Raw genomic sequence first — 19,150 nt, 5'->3', positions numbered from 1 at the left:
ACACTTTTCTGCACCGGTGCAGGAAGTGTAAGTAAATCGAACGCAGCTAGTGCTCTGCGCCGACAGCGCGCTGCGTCAAAATGCCGGTCGTTTCCCTTTTGCTCCCTTCTTTCTCTCTCGCACCTTCGGCGCTCTCCTCAGGTCCTCATCACATGAGCGAATGACGTTTTAGCGAACCGCGACATTTGAGTGAATCGACGTTTTAGGCAACCCCCGGAGCTGCGCTTACTCCGCTTCGCGGCGACAGTCTGCGACGGCTAATTACAAAAGTGTGAACCCACTTGGCCTAGGGAGCCTTCATGTGCGCTTTGCTAGGGTGATGCCACCCTTTGTAATACCACTCGCCGACAACCCAGCAGCCATTTCGGTTCTCGGCTATAATCCGTGGGGCTTATAACCCTCCCAGAAACAAGCACCTTATCTCACAAGTTCGGAGCAGCGTTGTGGAACCCACGGAGGGAGGATTAGCATTTTCCCCCTCGGATGGGAAGACCGATGGACACAAAGGCCACTTTCCGGCGCACGGGGAAACAATGAGAGGAACGAAATGCGGTGGAAGAGGGTGTGGGAAAGGGAAACAGGCAGTGGCATCACTCTATGCGAAGCGCACATGAAGGCACCCTAACTTGGCCCACCCGAAAACGCCGCTTCGCAGCGTCCGACTATTCGCTAAAGTGTCGTTCAGTGAAACGTGGGCAATCGCTAAAACGTCATTCGATCAAGTGAGTGCCTCCCGCTCTCGTCCCGCTCTTCACTTTTCTCCTGTCCAGCGCCTTCGTTGCCACACCCACTGGCCAGACCAGACATGTACAAATTACTCAAAAAAGGTAGTTAAGTTAAGTTACTGAGTATCGACGCCAAAAGTAATTGGAGTAGAGTAGAAATTACACATTTGTAATAGTAATTGCGTAAACTACTAACTACTCTAAAAAGTAGCGAGTTACTTTGAAGTTACTTTCGAAGTTACCTTTTTATATTTTGTGGAAGCAAGATGAACATCAGTTTTGATCAATGGAAAACCCTGCGAGCCTAAAATAAATGCAGTCTATTTATAGCTTGCGTTTTCGCCAAAATAGTTTATTCGCTCGCAGAAGCAATTGACTTTCAAAGTTCTTGATAGGAGAATTTTCCCCTTTTCCTTCTAAAGACGTCCCCAGCCAAGCTAAATAGACGTTCTACCGTGGCACTGAATGGAACGGCAGCGTTGAATTTGAGAAACAGGCTGTGCAGGGTCGGGTAAGCGAGTGTCGGCATCTTAGGTGTCCATGACGAGACATGTGAGGTTTGTCTCGGACGTCATTTCCGATACCCTCCAGAGAAGAGGAGGAGAAGGAGCTCCTCTTTTATCAGGACCCTCCTTTGTGCCTTCCGGATTTGCACAGGCGTCGCTATTCTCCTCCCAGAAGATAATAGAAGATTAACCCGTCACTCAAAATTCTTACAAAAGCAGCTTCCCTCTCCTCCTTTTAGTTGGTGTGCAAATGTGTGCGATGTGACGTCAATGCAAGGAACTCTCCTACGTCACGCCGCGGTGGTGGCGCGCCGGACGCACTTCCGGTCTGGGGCGGTGGGCAGAAGTCGCCGTGCCAGACATGCATTCCTGTGTTCCTTTGGAAGAAACGAGACAAACAACCTGCCTTTTTGTAAAAATGCTGCGATGGGGGCTGTACCAAGAGAGTCTGGAAAGGTTTGAAGATCAGTTTTCATGTGTTTTTGCCCCCTCCGTTCGTCCGAGAACGTGGATAGTAGCCGTAAATAGGGCAAACCAGACGCTGTCGAACTACGATTGCTTGTGCGGGCAATACTTTGTGGTCGCCAGATGTATTTGCTTTGTTCCAACATGAGCGAGAGAAAACCTCCTAGTTGTCCGGACCACCCACGGGTTCAGTGCGCCTTCAAATTCACACGGCCGGCTGATCGTTCGAACTTTCGTCTGCTCTTTCAAACTTGTCTGCTTCTTGTCGTCTGCTTGTTCAAACAAAAGCGGCTCGTAGACCAAACTTTGACCCAGTGATTGCAATAAGAAGTAATTGCAGGCCTCAAAAGACTTAAGTAGGCTCCGTGTAAACAGTAGATACAAGATGTTGATCATTGGTACCGGTGGCCATCACCGACTTGTTACGCTTGCTCTGTTCCCGCTTCCGATTTTCAGTATCGACGTCGATCATCGCCGCTGCCTTCTACACTTTTGCAGCACGAGCGACGTCGCGACCGAAAATAGCTAGAAGAATCTCATCATGGTTTTGGCGTCCATTCTGTGGCGTTCATGCGAATGAATCGCCGCACGTAAAATTATTTATGGAAAGTTTAGTGGCGTAACGAGCCTTGATAATTTCGCTCAGGCGATTAAAGTGGTAAGACATTGCGATCAGGACGTAGAATCGACAATAGGCCATATGCGAAATTTAGAGCGCCATCTAGTAGCGCGCCGAGAACTACGTCCGCCATCTTGTTAGTGGCGAGAAAACGAAACCAGTGACCCGACCGGCAAAGACCCCATGTAAACAAGCGACCGCGCTTCGTGCGAGAGATGCGATGCCAACGAGTTTTTGTGTTCCGCTGCGGGTGCAGCGATAAACCTTCGATTCGTGCGTGACGTGAACAGGGCTCACAGTTTTTTTCTTGTCTTTATTAATTACTTGAGACGCAGCTTTTGACAAAAACAATCGGTGACAACGCGAAGGAACATGCGGACGTTATCGCGCGGCGTGAAGCCATTTACAACTATTGAACTGGGCCCTAATATTTTCACGGAGTTGTACCAAATTTGTTTATGACCTTCTTTTATGTGCGTTGTAGTGTCGGCCTGGCCTTTTTCCTGATGCGCAAGCAGCTCAACGCATGCGGACGAGACCAAGGATGTTAAGCGAGGCAAAACAATGGCAGTTTTAATAATCTAGGCCACCAACCGTAATTGAAGATGCCTATGGTTAACAGTGGTATGGTTAGGTTCATCGCAGTAGCTAAAACTTCGATTTCGGTGGTGGCAAAAATATTGACGTTGCGGACGTCGAATAAAGCAACACGGGCGGTGCCAAATTTATTTTACAACCTCCTTTTCTTTTTTCTTTTTTCTTCTTTTTGTCGCAGCTGAGGTAGAAATTTTGTTTTTGTGCAAAGAAGCTCGGGGGTAGTTTTGAGAAAATCACTGCAGTTATTCTGTCAGGGTTGAACAAATCATCATTAATAGCGCACCATCCGTCAACTGTGCTTGAGACCAATGCTATCTGAAACCAATTTTAGCCCTTTGCAACGCTTGAAAAATATTGCCCGGGGCACCGTTTCTTTAAGAAGAACGAAAAGTATTCTACCGAAAAACCCTCCGCCAGTAAGAACTAAAAAAAAAAAAAACAGAAAAAAAAACAAACTAACTAATTTTGAGTTATTATATTTGCATGGAGCAATATACGACTTCAAGCGTATTCGCATGAAAAAAATAATTAAAAGTGTTCTCAAAGATGAAAGGCATAACGGCCTAGTTCTTTCGGAGGCCTGTGCACACGCTGGCTACAACAAGCTTCCACAGCGAAGGCGTAGGACTTGGTCCGCTGCTTTGACGAGGTTGTCGCCAGCGTGCACAAGCCTCCCAGAGTTTTGTCAGGCAGATGCGGTCGGTTGTGTCAACTGTTCGTCCACATAATATGGTCACAAGGCGAAAAACAGTTGCTGCGCCATCGCACATTACCCGTACGGCTGGTACGGCATCTTCGATACCTCCACCGTGCTTCGGTACCGATATAGTACCGACAACGCTTGCCAACATTAAAATGGCGACGCTCTCAGTGTTGTCAGACTACAAAGCAATTTCGCATAGGGTCTATTACAAAGCGAAAAAAAAGTATGCAGACTCACACAGACGCCGACAACGTGACATTCGAATGGTTTGTTGACGTGGGACGCGGTGCTTCTTGCCCGTACTCCATTGCGCATCCGTTCGAACTGTCGTCTGCTCTTTCAAATTTAGCTGCTTTTTGTCGTCAGCTCGTTCAAACGACAGCGGCCCGTAACCAAACGTTGACCCGGTAATTGCGATAAGAACTAAGTGCAGGCCTCAAAACACTTTTGAAGGTTGGTTGGGGTAAGTAGGCTAAGTGAAAACAGATACAAAAAGATGTTGATCATTGTTACCAGTGGCCATCACCGACTTGTAATGCCCGATTCTACTTGGGTTTTTCAGTATCGATGTCCACCATCTAAGCTACGGTCCAAGCTTTTGCACTCCGAGCGGCGTCGCGACTGAAAATAGCGAGCAGAATCTCACCGTGGGAGTCAGGGTTTAGCGCCCATTCTGCGGCGTCCACGTGAAATGAATCGCCGCACGTCACATTATTCACGCAAAGTTTTGCCTCGTTAGTTTTGCTGAAGCCGCTCAAGTAGTCAGACATTGTTAGGAGGACGTAGAATCAACAATTTCAACGCGAAAAAGAGCACGGGGGCTCCCACCGACGCCGACAACAACGCAATTCAATGGTTTGTTTATGGGCGACGGCGGGCTTCTTGCCCACCATCCATCGCGCATGCACGGCGCCGGTGGCGTCCGCTAGGGGCGCTCCGGTTTGTTTGTAAACATGAGTTGGTGTATAAGAAAATCTCCTTTTTTCTTCGTCAAGCTGAGATTGTTATGACTGGCCCCTCTTTATTCCGACGTCGTTCTGGGAGCACGCTGAGAGAGTGCACCAGACCGTCAAGGGTTCAAGTCTCGCGCCACGACGATGAGATCATCCGGACGACTGCGCTTTCCGTTGTAGTGCTAGTGCTACGCTACTGAAAAAAAAAATGTTTTGGTTTAACAGAAGATGAACCGAAGTGTACTTCGCCGCTGACGCCGGTCAAACAAAAGGATCTCCCAAGGGTAACTCGCAATCCTCGCCGGCGACATACAATATTCTGAAGCGCCTGACACGCCTGACAAATAAATCGTTTTTAACAAAGAGGAGGTCTCCCAGGCATGGATGGTCAGAAGGACGCGAAGGATTACGTGAACAAGCATCGTCGCTCGTATACAGTTGCAGCTGGAAGCAGGAACGTGCTCCCATGAACGGATTATCCGTGCCAGGGTTTGTGCGCGGGGGAGTCCGGCTTTGCAAAGGCGTATGCGCTGACGACAAGGCGACCATGGGAACAGGCGCCCAGCTGCGAGGTCATTCATTCCAGTGGCGCCTCCCGTGGAACCTACCGCTTGAGTCAGAACTCACTAAAGACAGACAACAACTCTCGGAGTGTCCCCTGTCTTTCACGGTTGCAGCTGGAAACGCGGCGCCTGCGTGCATTACCTGATTAGGTCAAACCCGACCAAGGCTTGTTAAGCATCTCTTCCTGCGTTCGTGCGTACCGGTGTTATGTTTTGGCTGCTCGTCGCCACCTTGACCCAAGGACGCCTTCCCGAACAAGGGGGCCCCTTGTTAGGGAATGCCACTTCATCTGCCGGCGTCTTATTCATTTCTGCGCTCAAACTTTCGTGCTGGGCAAAATTAGCACTATATAATTTCGAAAGTAGTTAGTAATTTGAGTAGAAGTTACCTGAAAAAGTAGTTAAATTAAACTACTAATTACCCAAATCAAGTTGTAATTGAAAGTTACCAAGTTACTCGGAAAAGTAGTTAAACTACAGTAGTTTGAGTAGAGTAGTTGAACTACGTCCAAGTCTGGGCCAGACTCCCAATATATGGCCGTGAACGTAGGTAGTAGGTGAAATTGGCGAGGCCGAGGCAGGCCGCACAGCTGTAGCCCTCCGGGCGATTGGGTGAGGATCACGTGGTTTTTCTGACGATGGCCGGCAGTGGTCTACGGTGATGTGTGAATCCGGCACGTCGCGGCGAAGGGTATCTGCGTTTGACGGAGCGATACAACGGACGGAACAATATTCGCTTGTGACCGTGACAGGGAAACTCGACTTGGGAAGTATTCCTAGTACTTTTACGAGATCGTTTATCTCACGGCAATGAACCCGCTAAGCCTAACGGATGAAGAAACAGCTCGCAGAGCTCGCCGCTGTTTTACCGGGTTTCATGGACGCTTCAAGGTATTTCCAGGTTTGGTAAAAGTGCGTTCAACGGCTTGTAAAATAAAGGAAGAGCCGACTATAATGCTTTGTGATTTGTGTCACATGGCGACACGTGGTATGTCCTGTGTGTGTGATGCTTTCACAATATTCCGCCGTGAGAAAAAATGTGGTTTGTTAAGCATTTGGTATTTTCCTTTTCTGCCGTACACATGACCACTATCGCATCGCATTCACTGAGGAAAACGCGATGAGTTGACAACTATTTCCAAACATTGGTGCTCATTCCATTCTGCAAAGATCGATGCGCATGCTGCTGATTTTTTTAGACGATTTGATGCTAAGAGTCTGTAGTTCATCACAGCCATTATTTCACCACGTTGAAAGCGTAAATTTTGCTCGATCGTCCACCGTACGCTGTAATTTTTCTTTAATATTAATTATTAATGTCAAGAAGTTTTACATCTGTGACACGTTCGAAAATGTCAGAGCGCTCTGAAAGGTGTTCCAAACCAATCCACAAAACAAGCGAAAACGGGTCCGAGGAGTGACTTCAACGGTCACGTGAACGTGATGTAGGGGGGGTCCCATGGGGCCCGGTCCCCCTCCCCCTCAAAATCTTCCATTTTGCTAGGACCTCTTCCCCCACTCCCTATAATACAGCATGTTGTCATAGTTGCCCCCCCCCCCCCCCCCCCCCCAATCAAAATCCTGGCTACGTTCCTGGTTGAATATATTGAACTTTTTCTGGTCCCTAAAAGCCAATCGGGGGAAAACGGTCCACCCTCCTCGGGGTGCGGTTGTCGCTTCTCGGGGACCCTACAAAAGGAAAAAGGGAGGCATAAGAAGCAACTGTTTTTGTTGTATTCTCCCCCTCCAAGTCACTAAAAATTCCCACAAAGGGCGCCTCTCTCCCATCCGTGATGTGCGTTTTTCTCTTTCCCGCTAAACATTTCCGTCTCCGGCATCCCGGCGCGTTGTCTTCACTCCCCGGCCATACACTCCCGCACGCTTCTGTGCTTAAAAAGGCAAGCGGAAATTATATATATATAAAAAAACTACTGGTTCCGCCTCCTTCATTCTTGCGGGCCCGTTTTGCGGCGTGGTTTGGACCGCCCTTGAGCCCAGCAGTTGTAATAGTAGTAATAGTAATCTTTATTAAGCTCAAGAGAGCTGTGGCACCACGGAAAGGCTACAGATCGTACCATGGAGGCATGCGGTGCCACGTCTAGTGATGATTCGATCGTCGATCGTCTAGTGACGATCGACGACGGCTGCCACCCTTGATGCATTTATGTCCAGGGCCAGAACGTAGCACTGCGGCCACCCGGTGCCGCCTCCTGTCATCGTGATCGGCTCAAGGGGATCCAGAGTAGCCCCCAAGTAGCACACAATGATGTGCAAACATTCTTTGGATGTTCTGAATGTTGTAGGAACGTTAAAACACCATTCGGAACGTTCTAGGAACGTTCGCGTACGAACATTCCCTACAAGCAGGGCCGTACCCAGAAAAAAAATTTCGGGGGGGGGGGGGGGGGGGGGGTTTCGGGGACAACCGCGGCCATTTTGAAAGTTTCTATTGTCTTATTTTCGCCTATGAATCGTGTGCATCGGTGGCATATAATGGAGAGTTACAGCAAACCGGAGAACCGGTCCCGGTTTGGTACCCGGTAGCCGACCGGCGCCACTGCGTGTGAGCATAGGTGGAGATTAAAATCGGCTGGCTGCCAGTGCACCGACCAGGGCCGTACCCAGAAAAAAATTTGGGGGGGAGGGGGGGTCAGAACCCCCTAACCCCCCCCCCCCCCTCCCCTGGTTTCGGCCCTGCCTTCAAGGTAAGCTGCCCAACATTCTAGGAACGTCCGTTGGCGAACATTCGTATGCTCAATGTTCTCGGAGCGTTCCCCTTCGAACATTCATATCCGCAACATTCTTGTAACGTTCGCTTGCGAACATTCCTAGAATTTTCGCAGGTGAAACCAGCTTTACGGAGCTCTCACGCAACCTGTGGTTCGAAACACCATCCACATTGTGCCAAAATTATGCTAATTAAGTGGAGTTTTTGTTTTATCTTATATGAGTCTACCGAGGATTCTGATAAAAGGTGTAGGAGAAAAGCAATGGTTTTCAAAACTTCACAATGAACTTGGCACTCACTGCGTATGTAGAGGGGCAGTTTTTAATTGACCAGATTTTTAGTATCCGGGGTTTAAACTTTGAAAAAGGTATTTCCCATTTGAACGTGGGAACCTTTTTTCCCGTCGTCGCAGAAGTCCTTCCAGCGTCAGCAGCAGCGGCGGGTCCCCGTGGTAACACGATGGCCCCGCCGAAGTCGCACGCCTTCGACGTCACGGTTCCTTCCGGGGCTCCCGCGCCCCCGGCCACGCCGGCCACCACTTCGGCATGCGAGACCCCCTCGTCTTTTCCGCAGGCCCACGCAGGCACTGCTCTCTCTTATTCTACGGGTGACCGCCTTTCTTTTTATTTACTATAAGGCCCTACCTTCCAAGTGGTAGTGAACTCACGTCAAGCAGCTGCCTCACTCGGTTTTGCCAGAGAAGTTATTACTGCTGAAAGAGCAATCCCGTTGACCCCAGTCGGCCCGGTGATTACGTCGATAACATGCATGTTTCTCCCATTGTTTGTCTCGGATGAAACCTTGAAGAAGAGCCTAGAATCTTACGGGCAGATCCTCAAAATTACCCATGGAGTGCAAAGACAGGCCCAGCATCGAGACCAGAACCCGCTACCTGAAAATGAAAATGAAAAAAGACAACTTAGTCCCCAATTTCGCCCGCATAACCGGTTACCATGTCACTTTTAACTACAGAGGCCTGGTTCGATTGTGCCGGCGGTGCAAAAAGGAAGGACATTTTAATGCACAATGCACGGCGGAATACTGCTCACGGTGCACCATTTTCGGGCAGGTACGGTACAGCCTGCACCGAATCCTGTCGGCGTTGTGGTGCGGGACACGCCACGGTTGACTGCACGAGTCGTCGAAGCCGCGCATCCGTGACTCAGTAAACAATGATGGACTTTCCACCACTAGCAACGAAGTCGACTTCAAGCAGCATGCGTCAGGAAGGACATGAAGGCGGCCCATCAGACGCATCGATGCAGCCACTCCCCGGGAAGGCAACATCGGCAGCGACCTCAGCGAGCGAGCCGGACCAGTCACTGACACAAGCAGCCCTCTTTCCCCTCCCCCTTACAGGCCACCCTCGAAGGACTTGGGCACGGACCATGGAGAACTGCTGGCGAAGAGGAAGACTTTTTTGGTGATCCTTCAACGGACAGTGAGGCGCTGGTGATCGACGAGGAGGCGCCGGAGGACCGGAAGCTTTTTCTGGAATCTTCTAGTTTCTCCTCGACGGTTAGCTCGACTCCCCCATGGATCAAGATATATGCCTAAGACTTCCGAGACGACCAAAAAGCCGGCCGCCCAGGACACTAAAAGAGGGAGACCTGACAGCGGTGACAGCAGTGGCCGTGCGGTGGATCGCCTACCTTCCAAAAGGCTTGGACAAGTGACTCCGGGAGGCACGAAGGACACTGTTAATAGAGAGTTTTAGTAGATCGTTTTCAAGGGCCCGGTACCGCTACAGGCGCGCGCGTCGGAGCATGCATCGAAGGGGCAGCGCGAGCTCCCGCTACAAATAGCGTGGCCCAAAATACGATCTACTATACTCTGTTTCACCTTATGTTATACCGCAGTGAAGGCTAGAGGCGCGAGCTCGTAGCATTGGCGAGTGACCTTAATGCACGAGAGCTTGTGCCGCCGAGATCTGCCCCAGAGCAAGGAACTCGCGCTTGTAGCCTTTTCTGCGGTACATCATAAGGTGAAACAGAGTATAAAACTCTCTAATAGCTCGGTGGAATGTCCGAACTGAAGCACGGTATGTGTCAAATTTTTGTAGTCTATTTGATTGCTTCACTCTTACGTATAGCCTTATTTAATGTACAGGGCTTTAAGAATGCCAACAAGCAGATTGAAGTGATGCAGTTTTTGCGAGAAAACAATACGACATTTCGTGCCTCCAGGACACTAATTTTTCTACGCAACGGGATGTTCAGACCTTCCTGACCCCTTTCGGTGTGCACGGTCACTTCAACCTGGCCACTACAGTGTGCGGAGGGGGAGTGGGAGTCATATATAGTCCTAAAGGCTGGTTCACACAGACCCGTTTTCTTACGTTGCGTTACGAAAAGTCACCGGAATATCTGTGCCTCGTATTAAGCGTGGCTACCAGTTCAAGGAGATAGCCTTGCACGCAACACTCGAGACACGAATGTTTGGATGACGACGAGCTAGGACGGTGAGTTACCGTGGTAACACAGGACACAAGGCTCGTCGTAACGTATACGTAAGGAGTTGAGCTCGGTTCCGCTTTTCACACAGCACCGTTTTCTTACGTTACGTCTAAGTCACCGAAACATTCGCGTCTCGAATGTTGCGTGCCAGGCTATCTTCCTGAATTGGTCACGCTTAATACGAAGCACGAATTTCCCGGTGACTTTTCGTAACGTAACGTAAGAAAACGGGTCTGTGTGAACGAGCCTTAAATCAGACGTTGAACGGCAGCTGCAGCTCATGTGAGACTAAAGGCCGGTTCAGACACTTGCGTTTGAGTGCGTTTGACTGCGTTGCGTCGAGTACCGAAAGCGAGTCAACGGCCTTCGTATGAAGCGTGGAATCCAATTCTAGGAATCATCTTGGCACGCGATATAAGCAGCAGGGATGTCCTGGTTTCTCGCTGCCGCAACGCAGTCAAACGCAGTCAAACGCAACTGTCTGAACCAGGCTTAAGGCAGAGTGATTTCGTTTGACTTTAGGATATGCAGGGCGGAGGCATAGACTCGTAAATATCTACGCCCCTGCCCGACATAAATTACTGCCAGACTTCTTTCGTGAGCGGGATGGCTTTTTTTTTAAACAACTGCGTGTAGATACGCAGCGAGATATCCACGGGAGGTCACTGGGCTAGTCAGCTGCTTACGCGACGGAATGCGCCTGGATGACAAGCACCTTCAGCTTATCGGATGCGGCTGTTGCGTCACAACAATAGGTTTGAGCCTACTTGGGGCACTGATAGCCGCGGGTCGCGCATAGATCGTAACTATGTTTCGCTCCACCTCAAGCCAGCCGTTCGTGCGGTATACCGCAAACCGGCGTCGCTGTCATATGTCTTGTATACAAGACATATGACAGCGACGCCGGTTTATATCTCCGATCACCACCTATTAGAAATTGAATTGAAGATTCTTTGCAACGGGCCTACGTCCTTCATGGGGATTTGACACTTGTGTGCTGTGCGACAGAGATACAAAAGAATGGCTCTCGGAACTACTGCACGACCTCGCACGACGCATGCCACCTGACGCTTTTACCTGGAACGAAGTACTGGCGCTCTGGCAGAACCTGTGCAGAGAAGCCGGCCTGCACCGAAGACGTGCTCGGAACACACAGCTGTGGGAGACACTCTTGCAAATACGGGTAATATTACGAAAAGGCATAACCACCCGGCTAATGCGTAAATACCTCGCCAGCCTTCAGACGCACTACCACCGTCTGTTACTTGCTCAGTCAGCGGCCTCAACCGCACACCGTGCTCGCTACGGAGGCCCAGTGGCACCGGGAGTGGTTAGATGGGCTCACCAAACATGGGTAACGATCGAGCATCACCTAATGTCCCTGAAGGGAGTCCTAATGCAGCCGGGAACACCGAAAATGAGGCAACGCGTCTAACACGATTTGCGAACCATTTCTTGATTGAAAAAAAAAAACGCAATCCTTCGCAGCGCAAACAAGCTAAAAGGAACAAAGATATTTATCAGCGATGATTTTTCCTTAAGAGTTAGAAATATTCGACGGAAACTTTGGGACAATAGCCGTGTAAACAGAACCAATGGTGATAAGTGTGTTCTCATGCATGACAAGTTAAAAATAAATGGATCTACGTATGTTTGGGATGACAGCATAAATGATAAAGTTAGGATTACTACAGAAAGAGGATATCAAGTTAGGCAGTCGCAACCGATGTGACGTAAAGTATTAGTAGACCAACGAAGCTTTCTTTTTATTAACCTTAATGCAAGAAGTATTGTTAACAAAGTAGAGGACTTGGAACATATTCTAATTGAACATGACCCCGAAATCACGGTAGTTACAGAGACGTGGTTGCATGGGCTTGTGTTGGATGATGAGATAGTCCCTCCAGGTTTTAAAATACTAAGAAAAGATCGCGGCAGCAGGGGAGGTGGTGTCGCTATAATTGTTAAGCGTGACCTTGTCTGCAATTTAATCGAAAACTCATCGAACATTGAGAGCGTTTGGTGCAAAGTAAAACTACCGAACATCGAAATATTGATAGAGGCTGTCTATCGTCCACCCGGTTCCGGCTTTGACTTCATAGAAAAATTAAATGACTTTTTGATTAAAACCCGGGCCAACAACCATAATGTTATAATTGCGGGAGACTTTAATGTACCAGGCATCGATTGGGATGCGTTAACGCCTAGAAACCAGGACGTCATTCTGGCTTCTGCATTGATCGATATGACTTTCTCTCACGGTTTAACCCAGATAGTGAAAGACTATACACGAAACCAAAGTGGATGCAAATCTGTTCTTGACTTATTCTATCTTAGTGACAGCGTCATGTTGTACCCGTTTGAATATAGTGTAGTACCAGGCATATCTGATCACTCCATGGTTACTTTGTCTCTGCATCTTGAAAACCTGCCAAGTACGTGTTGCGATGTCACAACATACAAACACTTCGATTACGCGGATGATGTTGGTATATTAGATAAGTTGGAATCTAGTTATCCCAATTTTACTGATTTGAGTCTTAACCCTGCAAACGATGTTAACGATTTATGGCTGAAGTTTAAAACAATAGTTATCGAATGCATTGATCAATACGTTCCCACAAGGACAAAAAAAAAAAGGCATAGAAACAATCCGTGGATCACGAAAGATATCGTGCATGAAAAGCGAAAAATCTCGAGATGTAGAGTGCAGCTGCGCAAAACCAATTGTGAAACCATACGTGCAACTATTCGAACTTTGAGTGCCACCCTAAAGACAGCAATAAAAAATGCTAAGCACAAGTTTTATAATATAACAATGTCTAACTTCCTATTAACTGCACCCAAGAAGTTTTTGCGGTATCTCTCTCCCAGGAAAAGCGAAATCACAAAGTTGGTTAGTGATGATGAGCCAGTCACTGAACCGGTGGATATAGCCAATACGTTCAATAAGTTTTTTTCTACAGTGTTTTCTAGTGACGATGGTATGGCACCAGTGTCTCATACGTATGCAAACATCCCGGCGATAGATGATGTATTTTTGTCATACGAGGGAATCTTTTCGCTTTTACTCAACATTGACCATTCGAAATCAGAGGGACCCGATCAGGTTCCAAATTCTTTTTTAAAGAGATACGCAGAATGGACAGCCAAATATCTTTTCATTATTTTTCAAAAATCACTACAGTCAGCTGCTATACCGGATGATTGGAAAATGGCTAAAGTAATTCCAATCTTAAAGTCAGGTGATGCGTGCAGTGTAATGAACTACCGGCCAATTTCGTTAACATCAAGTTGCTGTAAACTCCTAGAACACATAGTTTCAAAGCATATTAAATCATTTTTAGCCACTCATTCCCTATTGAATGACAAGCAGCATGGATTCAGAAAGGGTCTATATACTGTAACGCAACTAACTGAAGTCATACATTTTCTTTCTCGCGTTTTAGACGCCAGAGGACAGGTAGATTGTATCTTTCTAGATTTCCAGAAAGCCTTTGATAAAGTAAACCATGAGAAGTTAATGATTAAATTACGTCCGATATTAAAAAAACAACTGTTGCTAGGTTGGATTGAATCCTATTTAAAAAATCGTAGACAGTATGTAAGCATCAAAAAAGGCTATTCAGATATGTGTGATGTTGCGTCGGGGGTTCCTCAAGGGTCCGTGTTGGGCCCGTTGTTGTTCTTAGTATTTATAAATGATCTAGTAGGGGATCAAAAAGTGCATGCTAGGCTCTTTGCGGACGATTGTCTTATATTCACTGAAGTTCATGCGGCCTCTGATCAGGAGAAATTAAATAGATTTTTGACTAGAATAGATAAATGGTGTGCCACTTGGCAAATGTCTCTAAATCAAAAAAAAAAACAGTATGTATGACAATCACTCACAAACGTCAACCATTAATATTTCCCTACAAACTTAATGGTACTTTGCTGTCTTGCGTGAAGGAATTCAAATACCTTGGCGTCACGATCACAAACGACCTAAAATGGAGTACTCACGTTCATAATATAGTTAAAAAGGCCAATAGTAGATTGGGCTTTCTCCGAAGATCCCTTAAGTTTGCGTCCGTAGAAACAAGGCTAACGACGTACAAAACGCTGATCAGGCCTTTACTTGAGTACGCGTCAGAAGTGTGGGATCCTCACGTGATATATCTTGAGCGGGAACTCGAAAGAGTCCAGCGGCTTGCAGTGCGCTTTATATTTTCTAGTTATCACCGACTTGAATCCCCTACCCAGCTTTGTTCGCAAGCCGGCCTTCCATCGCTTAGCAGTAGGAGAAAAACCAAGCGTTTAAAACTTATCTTTATGATTCTTAATGACCTTGTTTTTATTGACAAAGCATCTAATATTACGCCTCACCAATCTAGAATTTCAAGAAACAAACATAGTCGACATATACAAGAATACAGATATAACAAGGAATGTTTTAAAAAAAATTTTTTTTTCCACGCACAATACGCGAGTGGAATTCCCTGCCGGAAAGTATGGTGGCATGTCAAGATGCAGAAAAGTTCTTTTCTTCATTAAGCGTGTTTCTAGATATTTAGGCATATTGGCATGATCTGTATGTGAGTGAACGGGTGTGCTTTTGAACCATGTGTACCATTCAGTATGTGAAATAAATAAATAAATAAATAAATTTCACCAGTCTATACAACCCACCACACGAAGACACACGATGTCACAGCACAACACACTTTTTTTACCGGACTTCCGCAAGTACATACCGGAATGGGAATGGATCTTTACAAGCTGCCCAACAGTGAGGAAGTTCGGAGTTCTTTTAGTTTTTTTGGCCAACAGTTGGTCCTTTTGTGACCGAGACAGTCCAAAACGTCTTTCGCGAGGGCGTACTTCCAAAGTCGATCGCCCATAACGTTATTGCTAAGTATGTAGCTGTTAAGTCGTCGCATTCCAAACAGCGTTACCAGAAATCATCCAACCGGGACAAACCTGTGCTATACCGGAACGCACAACCCACGCAATCACAGCTTTCACTCGGGACATTATAGAATACACGAATCACCGCAAAGCAGCGGGGATCATCGTGTCCCTCGTCCAGGAAAAAGCTTATGATCGAGTGCGGCACTCGTATGTATTCGCAGCCGTAAAAGCATTTGGTTTTCCTCCGCAGGTGATCAATCTGGTAAAGGGCTTACACAGAAATAAAGAGAGCGAGTTAGTCGTCGACGGTAATTAACATTTCCCAGGGCGTCAGACAGGGAAGCCCGCTCTCCCCGCTGCTATTTGCGCTTTCTTTGGAACCTTTCTTGCAGCAGGTAAGGCGGGATACACTAATCCGTGGCCTCGCTCTGCCGGAATCGGCGTCAGCAGTTAAGAACGCCTACGCCGACGACATCACCGTCTACGTGCAGGACTGTGACAGTCTTTGAAGAGTGTGAAGGATTTTCGTCGCTTACGCCGCGATCTTGGGTGCAGCCCTGACTTTTAACAAGTGTCATGGCATATCGCTGGGACAGGTTCCATTGGGGCCCTCGGAGATCACACGCAGGGGCTCCGGAGGTATGTCTGTTGTTTGGGGGCCACGTCCGGGGGCTCATGTCACATCGCGCAGTTCACCTCTCTTTCTCTTTATATCGACCACTGACAAAGTGCAGTGCAGAGAAATGAAGGCTGCACTCTGATAGAATCTTCGGAAAAAAGGGGGGGGGGGGGTGGAACAGCTTTGAGTGGAGGGGCACGCCCCCACTGGTTTAGAACCTGGGGGGGGGGGGGGGGCGACTGACCCCCACAGGTTGTAAACCAGTGGGGCATGAAGTAAGAAGTAACGATCAGTTACTTCTTTCTGATTATCAATTAAAAGGATCCCTCATTGCAGCACATCTATTTTTAATTCCTCTTTTTTGCCTCGACCTCGATTGACTGGAACCGCCTTCCCGCAGTCATTGTCGCAATCACTCCCTCAGATAAATTTAATATTGTCATTACTAACCTGTTACATGATGTTTAGTAGTAATTTTGAGTATTTTTTGCCTTTTCTTTGATATTTGTTTTATTCCATGTACTGTGCCATTACTAACCTATTAAATGATGTTTAGTGGTTATTTTGTGTATTTTTTGCCGTTTAATTGTTATTTGCTTTGTGCCATTTCCTGTGCCCTGAGAAACATAATAAATGAAATGAAGTGACAGGTAGGAGTAGACTGTCATTAGTACGTGCCACGGTGTAAGATAATACTCTGCAGGTGAGGACAGCGCGCTCCTCTGCAGGGGATCCAGAGTAGCCCTGGCGTCGAATGGGGGGCGCTCTGTTTAATCAAGGTCAGAGGAGAGAGGCGACCACCCGAATCGTAGCATATGATTCTAACCAGATAAAAAAGTAGAGACGTTCATGAGGCATACGGAATTCGAGACAGGAGTAGACTGCATGAGTGAGGCATCAATTGACCTAGAAAAAGGAGTTTGATTTTATCAAACAAACTTTGCTAAGTTTTAACGGGTCTGTGGGAAGAATCACGTGACCAGGGGTTTCCCCAGGTATTGAAATTGGGGGGTCTAAATTTTTAGGGGGGGGGGGGGGCTTGGAAGGGCATTGAGAATAGAGTCACAAAATGGAATCAGCGCGCAAACAACGAAGACACAAGGAAGAGAAATTGACAGGACAAGCGCTGGACTTCAACTGAACGTTTATTGAAAAAAACGTTCAGTTGAATAGAATAATAGAGTAGTTGAAAGCAAGAATTTGCAACGACTCTAGAATAGAGTCGTTGCAAATTAAGGGGGTGCCTTTAGAAAAACAAGGGTGTACACCCCCTTTAGGGGGGTGTAGGAAAATCGCTGCACGTGACCCTTTAGGGTATATGTGTTGGGGAAGCCGCTTGGCCATTTTGTATCGGGTGGTCACGACGAGTGGTCACGACGAGTGGTCACTGAGTGTCGTCTTCGGATCCCAGGTGTGGAATATATTTTCTAAAGCAGCTCTATGTGTGGATAAGGGAGAAGGTCCCAGTGCCCGCTTTCTTGCACCTCTTCGTACATCCGGCTTCAGAACATTGTCCAGTGAGCGAAAACAATGCCGGAGGCGCCACTGCAACGGCACCAGGAGCGGCACCGTGACCGTGCCTGGGATTTCGTCAGCAGCGGCCAATGTTGGTTTTTCTCGTTCGTGGTTTTCGCTCAACGTGTTGCTGATAGTATCTGTGGCGTGCACTTGCTTGGTTTTAGAAGTTAAACCATTGTACATCTCAGGAATCTACCCAGCAGAAATGAGTACCTTGAAAAATATTGGTGACAAATAACTCTGTTGCCTGTTGCCACTATGTCTTATTACTTCTGTCCACAGCTGCTTGCGCTCGGGTTTTAGTACGCTTTGGTTTTTAGTGTATTGCTGCGTTTTAATATGCATGTAAAACTCAGTCTCACTAAACTTCCAATCATGTTTCAAATAACTCCATTTTCGGTATGTGGTGACAGTCATTTGGGTATCTAAAGGGTTGGGGGTCTAAAGGGCTGAAGGGGTTTGAAGGGTTGAAGGGGTTTGAAGGGCTGAAGGGGCTTGAAAGGCTGAGGGGTCTGATGGGCTGAAGGGGTTTGAAGGACTGAGAGGGTTCTATAGCACATCAGGGACAGGGTTATTTTCAATAGCGTGCAGTGGCCTCCATGCATGTTTTTGTCTGCGGACGGTGTGTTCTTCCCGTTTCGGGAGTGCGTCGACCCGCTGAGCAACGAGACGACGACGATCTTCCGGACCCGTCATTAGCCCAGCGACCGTTGAGCCTCCAAATGTTCTTCTGGACCTTGGGTCCAGCAGTTAAAACTTCTTTTTCCGAACTTTTTTATTTTCGCTGGTGAACCCTGGTTTCTGGCTCTATTTATGCCGCGAGCAGCGTGTTTCTTGTGGTGTTTGAATTTTATGTTGTGCTTCTTTCTTTGTGGCCAGTTACTCGAAGGTTCGTCGGTTTGCTTTGTGTTGAACGCTTGTTAGCGTTTTGTTGGTAATTTTTAGTGTTGTTGCCATGCGCGGTTTTTTATCGCCTAATTGACTTTCTGTTTTCATTTGAACCTCTCCGTTTGGTTGCTTTTCTTTTTCACTTCACACCGGGCGTGGTGGACCCGTCGCTTTTCACCGGTTCGAATCTAACATTTCTTAAGTAATTTACCGTTCTGCAAACGGAGTTCGTATTTTATATTTATTAATTTTCCCTCACTCTGATATACTGGCGTCCGCAACAGGACCGGTGGCGTTAGTGGGATGTCGGAGAGACAGTACGGTAGTGAAATGAAGCGATTTTGTTCTGTGTCTATTTAACAAAAGTTTTCCGCGATTGTCCTCGAGGCTGTGTTGGAGGTCCTCGAGGGACAGCTAGCCAAGGCTAAAAATAGAGTTTGAGGATGCCCTAGATTAGGATCGAGAACTCCGCCAATATGAGCGAGAGCATGAAATTCCTTACGAGGCTGATGGGGAGTGGGCCTGACTGCAACTACTGGATCACAATGCCAAAGTTTTTTACCCTTTCGTTGCAGCTGCTGTTTACGTTCCTGGTACCATCCTGCCCATCGCTATCGGGAAACGCCGTCATCGGAGGCAGTGTTTCATTGGCGACATTGACAGTTACAATTGTAAACAAGTTTCCGTTATCACTTCGCCACTCCTTGTGGACTGGGCAGCATGTGACCTCTATGGTGCAGTTTTCATTCGGACCCAACCAGTAACCATTTCTATTGAAAAATCCGGTAAAAACTTCGAGGGACATCTGGTGAAAACTGGTCAAGTTTCACCTGTTCTCATCCGAAACCAGCGTAGTTTGCCAATCTTTGTTGGAAGGTGTGCCGGCAGCTACTCTCGGTTACCAGATTTCGCTGGAA

The sequence above is a fragment of the Ixodes scapularis genome, unplaced genomic scaffold, assembly GCF_016920785.2.
Source record: "Ixodes scapularis isolate PalLabHiFi unplaced genomic scaffold, ASM1692078v2 PGA_scaffold4__175_contigs__length_147842914, whole genome shotgun sequence".
Taxonomy (NCBI): Eukaryota; Metazoa; Arthropoda; class Arachnida; order Ixodida; family Ixodidae; genus Ixodes; species Ixodes scapularis.
This window is presented reverse-complemented; position numbering follows the sequence as displayed.